We start from the raw sequence: 11,610 nt of genomic DNA on the forward strand, positions 1-11,610 counted from the left end.
CATGGTACTCGTTCGGGCATCCGTGTGTCGTGGTACGTGGTATCCCAGTAGTTGACCTTGCCGGTCTTGATGGTCTGAAAAGAAGTAGCACAAGGACCTCGGAGAACGACGAAGCCGCATGGAGGCTTGCGACAGGGAAGTCAGCGTAGGCACGGGACCCCGTCCTGTCGCTCGAAAGCAGGGGTACTTAATGCGGCAGAGCTCTACAGCGAAGCAAAAGCAGCAGCAGGACTCGGCATGGCAGCGAGAGACTCCGGGATGGCATGGAGGTCGAGGAAGACGAGCTCGAAGCGGTGCTGGAGCATGGCGACACGGCGGCCGGACGAAGCAGGATGACGAGGTGGTGCTTGGGGCTCGAGGTCGCAGAAGGAACTTGGCGGCAGGGCCTCAGCAGCAGGGGCGCGGCCATGGTGGGGCTTGGCTGCTCGTGGAGGACGGCGGGTGCCGGCAGGGTCGCGGTGGTGGCCTCCGGTGAGGGAGCCGAACAGGGTAGGTGGCGCTCGGCGTACTCCGACGATGCGGCGATCTCATGGCGAGGCGGCGACGCGCCTGCTGGCTCCTGGAGAGGCGGAGCGACGGGGACCGGCGAAGTGGCGTCCCGGCGGCCGTGCTCGTGAGGATGAGGTCGGAGGAGGGCCGGCAGGGGCGCGGGCAGGTCGAGGGAGCTTCTGGCGGCGCGAGGGAAAAGGGACGAAGGAGGAGGAGGGTGATACGTCTCCAACGTATCTATAATTTTTTATTGCTCCATGCTATATTATCTACTGTTTTGGACTAAACTGGGCTTTATTTTCCACTTTTATATTATTTTTGGGACTAACCTATTAACCGGAGGCCCAGCCTAGAATTGCTGTTTTTTACCTATTTCAGTGTTTCAGATAAACGGAATATCAAACAGAGTCCAAACGGAATAAAATCTTCGGGAACGTGATTTTCTCACCGAACGTGATCCAGGAGACTTGGACCCTGATCCAAGGAACAAAAGAGGCGGTCACGAGGGTGGGGGGTGCCCCCCTGCCTCGTGGGCTCCTCGTTGCTCGTCCGGCGTACTTCTTCCTCCTATATATACACACGTACCCCCAAATGATTAGAACAGGAGCCAAAAACCTAATTCCACCGCCGCAACTTTCTGTATCCACGAGATCTCATCTTGGGGCCTGTTCCGGAGCTCCGCCGGAAGGGGGCCGTCATCATGGAGGGCTTCTACATCATCCTAGCCCCTCCGATGAAGTGTGAGTAGTTTACCTCAGACCTTCGGGTCCATAGTTAGTAGCTAGATGGCTTCTTCTCTCTCTTTGAATCTCAATACAAAGTTCTCCCCCTCTCTTGTGGAGATCTATTTGATGTAATCTTCTTTTTGCGGTATGTTTGTTTAGACCGATGAATTGTGGGTTTATGATCAAGTCTATCCATTAATAATATTTGAATCTTCTCCGAATTCTTTTATGTATGATTGGTTATCTTTGTAAGTCTCTTCGAATTATCCGTTTGGTTTGGCCAACTAGATTGGTAGTCCTTGCCATGGGAGAAGTGCTTAGCTTTGGGTTCGATCTTGCGGTGTCCTTACCCAGTGACAGAAGGGGCAGCAAGGCACATATTGTATCATTGCCATCAAGGATAACAAGATGGGGTTTATTTCATATTGCATGAATTTATCTCTCTACATCATGTCATCTTGCTTAAGGCGTTACTCTGTTTTTAGCTTAATACTCTAGATGCATGCTGGATAGCGATCGATGAGTGGAGTAATAGTAGTAGATGCATAATCGTTTCAATCTACTTGTCACGTACGTGATGCCTATATACATGGTCATGCCTAGATATTCTCATAACTATGCTCAATTCTGTTAATTGCTCAACAATAATTTGTTCACCCACCGTAGAATACTTATGCTCTTGAGAGAAGCCACTAGTGAAACCTATGGCCCCCGGGTCTATTCTCATCATATCAATCTCCATCACTTTAATCTTGCTTTGCTTTTTTACTTTGCCTTTACTTTTTACTTTGCATCTTTATACCAAAAATACCAAAAATATTATATCTATCAGATCTCACTCTCGTAAGTGACCGTGAAGGGATTGACAACCCCTAATCGCGTTGGTTGCGAGTAGCTACCGCTTTGTGCAGGTACGAGGGACTTGAGCGTGGGCTCCTACTGGATTGATACCTTGGTTCTCAAAAACTGAGGGAAATACTTACGCTACTCTGCTGCATCATCCCTTCCTCTTCGGGGAAAACCACGCAAGCTCAAGACATAGCAAGAAGGATTTCTGGCGCCGTTGCCGGGGAGTCTACGCAAAAAGTCAACATACCAAGTACCCATCACAATCCCTATCTCCCGCATTACATTATTTGCCATTTGCCTCTCGTTTTCCTCTCCCCCCAATTCACCCTTGCCGTTTTATTCGCCCTCTCTCTCTATTCTCCCTCTCTATTTGCCTCTTTTTGCCCATTAGTTTTTTGTTTGCCCGTGTGTTAGATTGCTTGTTTGTCGCGATGGCTCAAGATACTACTAAATTGTGTGACTTCACCAATACCAATAATAATGATTTCCTTAGCACTCCGATTGCTCCTCTTACCGATGCTGAATCTTGTGAAATTAATACTGCTTTGTTGAATCTTGTTATGAAAGATCAATTCGTCGGCCTTCCTAGTGAAGATGCCGCTACTCATCTGAATAGCTTCGTTGATTTATGTGATATGCAAAAGAAAAAAGATGTCAATAATGATGTCATTAAATTGAAGCTATTTCCTTTTTCGCTTAGAGATCATGCTAAAGCTTGGTTTTCGTCTTTGCCTAAGAATAGTATTGATTCATGGAACAAGTGCAGAGATGCTTTTATCTCTAAGTATTTTCCTCCCTCTAAGATCATCTCTCTTAGAAACGATATTATGAATTTTAAACAACTTGATCATGAACACATTGCACAAGCTTGTGAGAGAATGAAATTAATGATACGTAATTGCCCTACTCATGGTTTGAATTTGTGGATGATCATACAAAATTTTTATGCCGGATTGAATTTTGCTTCTAGAAATCTTTTAGATTCGGCCACGGGAGGCACTTTTATGGAAATCACCTTAGGAGATGCTACTAAACTCCTAGATAATATTATGGTTAATTATTCTCAATGGCATACTAAAAGATCTTCTAATAAAAAAGTGCATGTGATAGAAGAAATCAATGTGTTAAGTGGAAAGATGGATGAACTTGTGAAATTATTTGCTACTAAGAGTGTTTCTTCTGATCCTAATGATATGCCTTTGTCTACTTTGATTGAGAATAACAATGAATCTATGGATGTGAATTTTGTTGGTAGGAATAATTTTGGTAACAACGCTTATAGAGGGAATTTTAATCCTAGGCCATATCCTAGTAATCCTTCTAATAATTATGGGAATTCCTACAACAACTCTTATGGAAATTATAATAAGGTGCCCTCTGAATTTGAGACTAGTGTTAAAGAGTTTATGAATTCACAAAAGAATCTTAATGCTTTGCTTAAGGAGAAATTACTTAAAGTTGATGATTTGGCTAGAAACATTGATAGAATTTCTCTTGAGATTGATTCTTTAAAGCTTAGATCTATTCCTCCTAAGCATGATATCAATGAGTCTCTCAAAGCCATGAGAATTTCCATTGATGAGTGCAAGGAAAGAACCGCTAGGATGCGTGCTTCCAAAGATGCCTTTATTAAAGCGTGTTCCTCCAATACCTATGAAAATCAAGATGAAGATCTAAAAGTTATTGATGTGTCCCCTATTAAATCTTTATTTTGCAATATGAATCTTGATGAAACTGAATATGATCTTCCTTTACCTAGAAGGCGTTCTAAAAATTCGGAGTATTTAGATCTTAATGATGAAATTGATGAAAGTGGGATTGAAAGAAATAAAAACCTAGATGTTGCTAAACCCACTATATTGGATTTCAAGGAATTTAATTATGGAAGTTGCTCTTTAATTGATTGTATTTCCTTGTTGCAATCCGTGCTAAATTCTCCACATGCTTATAGTCAAAATAAAGCCTTCACCGAACATATTGTTGATGCCTTGATGCAATCTTATGAAGAAAAACTTGAGTTGAAAGTTTCTATCCCTAGAAAACTCTATGATGAGTGGTAACCAATAATTAAAATTAAAATTAAAGATCATGAGTTTTATGCTTTCTGTGATTTGGGTGCTAGTGTCTCTACTATTCCCAAGACTTTGTGTGATTTACTAGATTTCCGTAATTTTAATGATTGCTCTCTAAACTTGCATCTTGCGGATTCCACTATTAAGAAACCTATGGGAAGGATTAATGATGTTCTTATTGTTGCAAATAGGAATTATGTGCCCGTAGATTTCATTATTCTTGATATAGATTGCAATCCTTCTTGCCCTATTATTCTTGGTAGACCTTTCCTTAGAACGGTTGGTGCGATTATTGATATGAAGGAAGGGAATATTAGATTTCAATTTCCATTAAAAAAGGGCATGTAACACTTTCCTAGAAAGAAAATAAATTACCATATGAAACTATCATGAGAGCCACTTATGGATTGCCTACCAAAGATGGCAATACCTAGATCTATCCTCGCTTTTATGCCTAGCTAGGGGCGTTAAACGATAGCGCTTGTTGGGAGGCTACCCAATTTTATTTTTATTCCTTGCTTTTTGCTCCTGCTTAGTAATAAATAAATTATTTAGCCTCTGTTTTGGTTGTGTTTTTTGTGTTTAATTAGTGTTTGTGCCAAGTAGAACCATTGGGAAGACTTGGGGAAAGTCTTGTTGAACTTGCTGTAAAAAACAGAAACTTTAGCGCTCACGAGAACTGCTGTCATTTTTATTTGAAGAGTGATATTTAGTTAATTCTTTTTGCATATGATTAATAGATAAATTACTCACTTCCAGCAATTTATTTTAGAATTTTGGGGGTTCCAGATCTTGCGCTAGCTACAGATTACTACAGACTGTTCTATTTTTGACAGATTCTGTTTTTCGTGTGTTGTTTGCTTATTTTGATGAATCTATGGCTAGTAAAATAGTTTATAATCCATAGAGAAGTTTGAATACAGTAGGTTTAACACCAATATAAATAAAGAATGAGTTCATTACAGTACCTTGAAGTGGTCTTTTTGTTTTCTTTCGCTAACGGAGCTCACGAGTTTTCTATTTTGAGTTTTGTGTTGTGAAGTTTTCAAGTTTTGGGTGAATTCGTTTGATGGATCATGGAACAAGAAGTGGAAAGATCCTAAGCTTGGGGATGCCCATGGCACCCCCAAGATAATACAAGGACACCAAAAAGTCAAAGCTTGGGGATGCCCCGGAAGGCATCCCCTCTTTCGTCCACTTCCATCGGTAATTTACTTTGAGCTATATTTTTATTCACCAACATGATATGTGTTTTGCTTGGAGCGTCTTGTATTATTTGTGTATTTGTGTCTTAGTATGCCACAATCATCCTTACTGTACACACCTTTTGAGAGAGCCATATATGAATTAAAATTTGATAGAATACTCTATGTGCTTCACTTATATCTTTTGAGCTAAGTAGTTTGGCTCTATGTGCTTCACTTATATCTTTTGAGCTAGATAATTTTGCTCTATGTGCTTCACTTATATCTTTTGAGTGTTATAATTTTGCTCTATGTGCTTCACTTAGATCTTTTAGAGCACGATGGTGAATTTGTTTTAAAGAAACTATTGATCTCTCATGCTTCATTTAAATTATTTTGAGAGTCTCTTAACAGCATGGTAATTTTTTTAATAATGATATGCTTGGTATTCAAGATTTGTGAAACTTTATTTTGAGTGTGCTTAATACTAAGAAAAGATTGAAGAATGATAATTATTTTGAGATATGGAGGTGATAATATTAAAGTCATGCTAGTTGAGTAGTTGTGAATTTAAAGAATACTTGTGTTAAGGTTTGTGATTCCCGTAGCATGCACCTATGGTGAACCGTTATGTAACGAAGTCGGAGCATGATTTATTTATTGATTGTCTTCCTTATGAGTGGTGGTCGGGGACGAGCGATGGTCTTTTCCTACCAATCTATCCCCCTAGGAGCATGCGAGTAATACTTTGCTTTGATAACTTCTAGATTTTTGCAGTAAGTATATGAGTTCTTTATGAGTAATGTTGAGTCCATGGATTATACGCACTCTCACCCTTCCACCTTTCCTAGCCTCTCTAATACCGCGCACCTTTCGCCGGTATCATACACCTACCATATACCTTCCTCAAAACAGCCACCATACCTACCTATTATGGCATTTCCATAGCTATTCCGAGATATATTGCCATGCAACTTTCCACCATCTAGTTTATCATGACATATTCATCATTGTCATATTGCTTAGTATGATCATGTAGTTGACATAGTATTTGTGGAAAAGCCACCGTTCATAATTTCTTCATACTTGTCACTCTTGATTCATTGCATATCCCGCTACACCGCCAGAGGCATCCATATAGAGTCATACTTTGTTTTAGAATCAAGTTGTAATCATTGAGTTGTAAATAAATAAAAGTGTGATGATCATCATTCAATAGAGCATTGTCCCAATAAAAAAGAGCAAGGCCAAAAAAAGAGAAGGCCCAAAAAAAAGAAAATAAATAAAAAGGGGCAATGCTACTATCCTTTTACCACACTTGTGCTTCAAAGTAGCACCGTGATATAGCGAGTCTCATATATTGTGCTTCAAAGTAGCACCATGTTCTTCATATAGAGAGTCTCATATGTTGTCACTTTCATATACTAGTGGGAATTTTACATTATAGAACTTGGCTTGTATATTCCAATAATGGGCTTCCTCAAATTGCCCTAGGTTTCATGAGCAAGCAAGTTGGATGCACACCCACTAGTTTCTTTTGTTGAGCTTTCATACATTTATATATCTAGTGCATCCGTTGCATGGCAAACCCTACTCACTCACATTGATATCTATTGATGGGATCTCCATAGCCCATTGATACGCCTAGTTGATGTGAGACTATCTTCCCCTCCTTTTTGTCTTCTCCACAACCACCATTCTATTCCACCTATAGTGCTATATCCATGGCTCACGCTCATGTATTGCGTGAAGATTGAAAAAGTTTTGAAAAAGTTAGAGTATGAAACAATTGCTTGGCTTGTCATCGGGGTTGTGCATGATTTGAATACTTTGTGTGGTGAAGATGGAGCATAGCCAGACTATATGATTTTGTAGGGATAACTTTCTTTGGCCATGTTATTTTGAGAAGACATAATTGCTTTATTAGTATGCTTGAAGTATTATTATTTTTATGTCAATATAAACTTTTGTCTTGAATCTTTCTAATCTGAATATTCATACCACAATTAAGAAGATTTGCATTGAAATTATGCCAAGTAGCACTCCACATCAAAAATTCTCTTTTTATCATTTACCTACTCGAGGACGAGCATGAATTAAGATTGGGGATGCCTGATACGTCTCCAACGTATCTATAATTTTTGATTGCTCCATGCTATATTATCTACTGTTTTGGACTATATTGGGCTTTATTTTCCACTTTTATATTATTTTTGGGACTAACCTATTAACCGGAGGCCCAGCCTAGAATTGCTGTTTTTTTGCCTATTTCAGTGTTTCAGATAAATGGAATATCAAATGGAGTCCAAACGGAATAAAATCTTCGGGAATGTGATTTTCTCACCGAACGTGATCCAGGCGACTTGGACCCTGCTCCAAGGAACAAAAGAGGCTGTCACGAGGGTGGGGGGCGCCCCCCTTAGGGCGCGCCCCCCGCCTCGTGGGCCCCTCGTTGCTCCTCCGGCATACTTCTTCCTCCTATATATACACACGTACCCCCAAACAATCAGAACAGGAGCCAAAAACCTAATTCCACCGCCGCAACTTTTTGTATCCACGAGATCCCATCTTGGGGCCTGTTCCGGAACCCCGCCGGAAGAGGGCCGTCATCACGGAGGGCTTCTACATCATCCTAGCCCCTCTGATGAAGTGTGAGTAGTTTACCTCAGACCTTCGGGTCCATAGTTAGTAGCTAGATGGCTTCTTCTCTCTCTTTGAATCTCAATACAAAGTTCTCCCCCTCTCTTGTGGAGATCTATTCGATGTAATCTTCTTTTTGTGGTGTGTTTGTTGAGACCGATGAATTGTGGGTTTATGATCAAGTCTATCCATGAATAATATTTGAATCATCTCTAAATTCTTTTATGTATGACTGGTTATCTTTGCAAGTCTCTTCGAATTATCCGTTTGGTTTGGCCAACTAGATTGGTAGTTCTTGCAATGGGAGAAGTGCTTAGCTTTGGGTTCGATCTTGCGGTGTCCTTACCCAGTGACAGAAGGGGCAGCAAGGCACGTATTGTATCGTTGCCATCAAGGATAACAAGATGGGGTTTATTTCATATTGCATGAATTTATCTCTCTACATCATGTCATCTTGCTTAAGGCGTTACTCTGTTTTTAACTTAATACTCTAGATGCATGCTGGATAGCGGTCGATGAGTGGAGTAATAGTAGTAGATGCAGAATCGTTTCGATCTACTTATCACGGACGTGATGCCTATATACATGATCATGCCTAGATATTCTCATAACTATGCTCAATTCTGTCAATTGCACAACAGTAATTTGTTCACCCACCGTAGAATACTTATGCTCTTGAGAGAAGCCACTAGTGAAACCTATGGCCCCCGGGTCTATTCTCATCATATCAATCTCCATCACTTTAATCTTGCTTTGCTTTTTTACTTTGCCTTTACTTTTTTACTTTGCATCTTTATACCAAAAATATTATATCTATCAGATCTCACTCTCGTAAGTGACCGTGAAGGGATTGCCAACCCCTAATCGCGTTGGTTGCGAGTAGCTATCGCTTTGTGTAGGTACGAGGGACTTGAGCGTGGGCTCCTACTGGATTGATACCTTGGTTCTCAAAAACCGAGGGAAATACTTATGCTACTCTGCTGCATCATCCCTTCCTCTTCGGGGAAAACCAACACAAGCTCAAGACGTAGCAGAGGGGGTTCGAGGGAGATGGGGTGTGCGAGGGGATCGAGCGGGGCTCGTGTCGTCGTGGGTGGTGGCGGCGCACTGGAGGGAAACGAGGGAGAGGGTGTCGGGCTAGGGTTAGCAGGAGGCTGGACTGGGCTAGGGATTAGGTCGGCCTGCAGGGGAGGTGGCCTTGGGGCCGGCCCAGTAGAGAGGAGGGGGGTCAGCTGGGCCTTAAGGGAAAAGGGAAGGCCTGGCAGGCCTAAGAGGCTGGGCTCTTCTCTCCCTCTATTTGCTCTTATTCAAAAACAACAGAAAAAGAGGAAGAAAAGGGAAGAAAAGAAAAAGGTAGAGAAAGAGTTTGGGCACGGGAATAAATTTCCCGGACTCACAAAAATGCGCTGGTTCCAAGAAAAATAGGAGAGGCATGATTGCAAGGATTTAATTCAAAGTCATTTGAATTTAATTCAAATGGTTTGAACAAGGGCTAGGAATTAGAGGTGTCCAAAAATGTTCAGATTTTTGGTGGAGCACCGGAATAAGATGAACGAATATATGACAAGGTTGGAGTCCAAGACTTAAGATAACAAAAGCATTGGGATATTTTGCAAGTGTGTTTGCGGTAAATCCAAATAATTGGAATACTTTATAATAGCTCCCTAAAAATAGTAGGAGACTTTTATATGTTATAAAGAGAATTTCACCATGTGAACTCCCTCGATTTAAATGGATCAAAGATCCATGCCATTTATTTAGTTGAGTTAAGAAAAGAAATGACATGATGGCATGATGACATGATGCAATGCAAAAATAAAAGAGCAGGCACAAATGAAACACACGGCGAAACTCGGAAAAACAAGGAAGGCATCTGAAGCTCCAGTCTTGGGGCGTCACAACACTCCACCACTATGAGAGGATCTCGTCCCGAGATCTAGGATGGCACCAGAGGGAAAACGGAAGAGAAAGAGAAGAGGTAAAACTAAGTTGCTTCTTTGACAAACGAGTGAAACCAAAGAACCTTGAAAAGTTAAACAAAATGAAAGAAAGAATACCACGGAGATGAACGAAGTTGAAAACACTCCGTTAGAAAAGAGGAACAAGGAAGAACAAATTCGTATAGCACTCCGGTTGAAAAGAGATGCAAGACTTGATAGGATGAAAAGGACTTGAGCAAAGGGGCACAACACTCCGGTTAAATGGGTAAGCACGAAAAGAACACCATCCGAGATGATGAGAGAAAAGAGCAACATCACAACACCTCTGGAAGAGAGAATAGAAGATGGATCATTGAAATAAAAGAATGGAGAAGAAAATGCCAACTTCTATCACAAAAGAGCTTGAAAAGGCATCCTTAGGAGAAGGGTCAAACAGAGTTGTTGGATTAACAACAACGAAAAGGATAAGCTTGTTGTGGGCTTATGGAAAACATCTCAAAACTATGAGGTGAAATTCTGCCGCTAACGGAAACGATAGATTGGATTGATATCAACAAGGAGATGAGAAGCTTATCTTACCGAGAGGATAAATGAAGAAACTTGGGTCATTTATAAGTACCATAGATAGCAACAATCCTTAGGGAAGGCTTTAGGTGAGATATAACCCAAGATAGCTCCAACGAAGAAGTTGATGGATTTAAAATACCTCATTCTTAACAACATGTGAATCATGAAACATGAACTCAAATTATCAAGAATGACATAATACCACCTCCAATGATACGAAAGAAAGAATTGCTCTCCGGAATGCGAGATGAAGAATGCTTGATCTCCTTTGAAAAGAATCTCGATGAACACTTCGATAAGGAATAATTCCTTGACGAAACAACATGTAGCGCCTTCATGAAGAACTCCGGTAACAGAAGGATGATCACACGAAAGGAAAGAGAAGTTGAAAACGCAAGGTGAAACCTTGCAATGATTTAGATGGATCTCCGTGATGATATAATTGCGAGAGCTTAGAACTCTTGGAAAAGAAAAGATAAAGCCTCTCGAACCGAGAATGTGATATGACGAACCTCCGGAATAAGGAATTAATCACTTGGATGAAGCAAGAATAAGAATTACATCATGCTTATCCTACATAATTGATGACACACAACGGATTTGGCATAGTACTTATTCTTGAAGAAAGGATTAGGATAGATATGGCGCAACTTGAGAAGGTCTTTGATGATCCACCGGTAGGATGAAAGAACGAATGAATTGATACGATAACAAAGGAAGAGAAATCTTGAACGAACCACCGGTAAGAATTGAAAATGAACGAAGAAAAGATAGAGAAACACCGGGAAGAATTCGCAAATGAACGAAGATGCTTGAGAGAATTTAGATACAAGTGGAACGAATAGATCACGAACTGATTAGAGAATATTTGAATGATGCACCGGTAAGATTTGGAGGATGATAGCTGAAAACTAGAATGAATAAACCCGAAATGATGGCCTTCGAAGAATCAGACTGAAAAGACTCCTGGATTGCTCCGGAAGGATGAAAATAATTCTCATAATCAAAACAATTATGAGAGTATGGCATCAGGCTAGAATCGCGAATCTTTGAAAGAACGGATATGATTGAGAGAGAAAATCTTATTCGGTCTTCAATCCTGAGAATGATGACGAGAAACACGGCCGAGAATTGTTGAGGCACT

The sequence above is a fragment of the Triticum dicoccoides genome, chromosome 7A (genome assembly GCF_002162155.2).
Source record: "Triticum dicoccoides isolate Atlit2015 ecotype Zavitan chromosome 7A, WEW_v2.0, whole genome shotgun sequence".
Lineage (NCBI taxonomy): Eukaryota > Viridiplantae > Streptophyta > Magnoliopsida > Poales > Poaceae > Triticum > Triticum dicoccoides.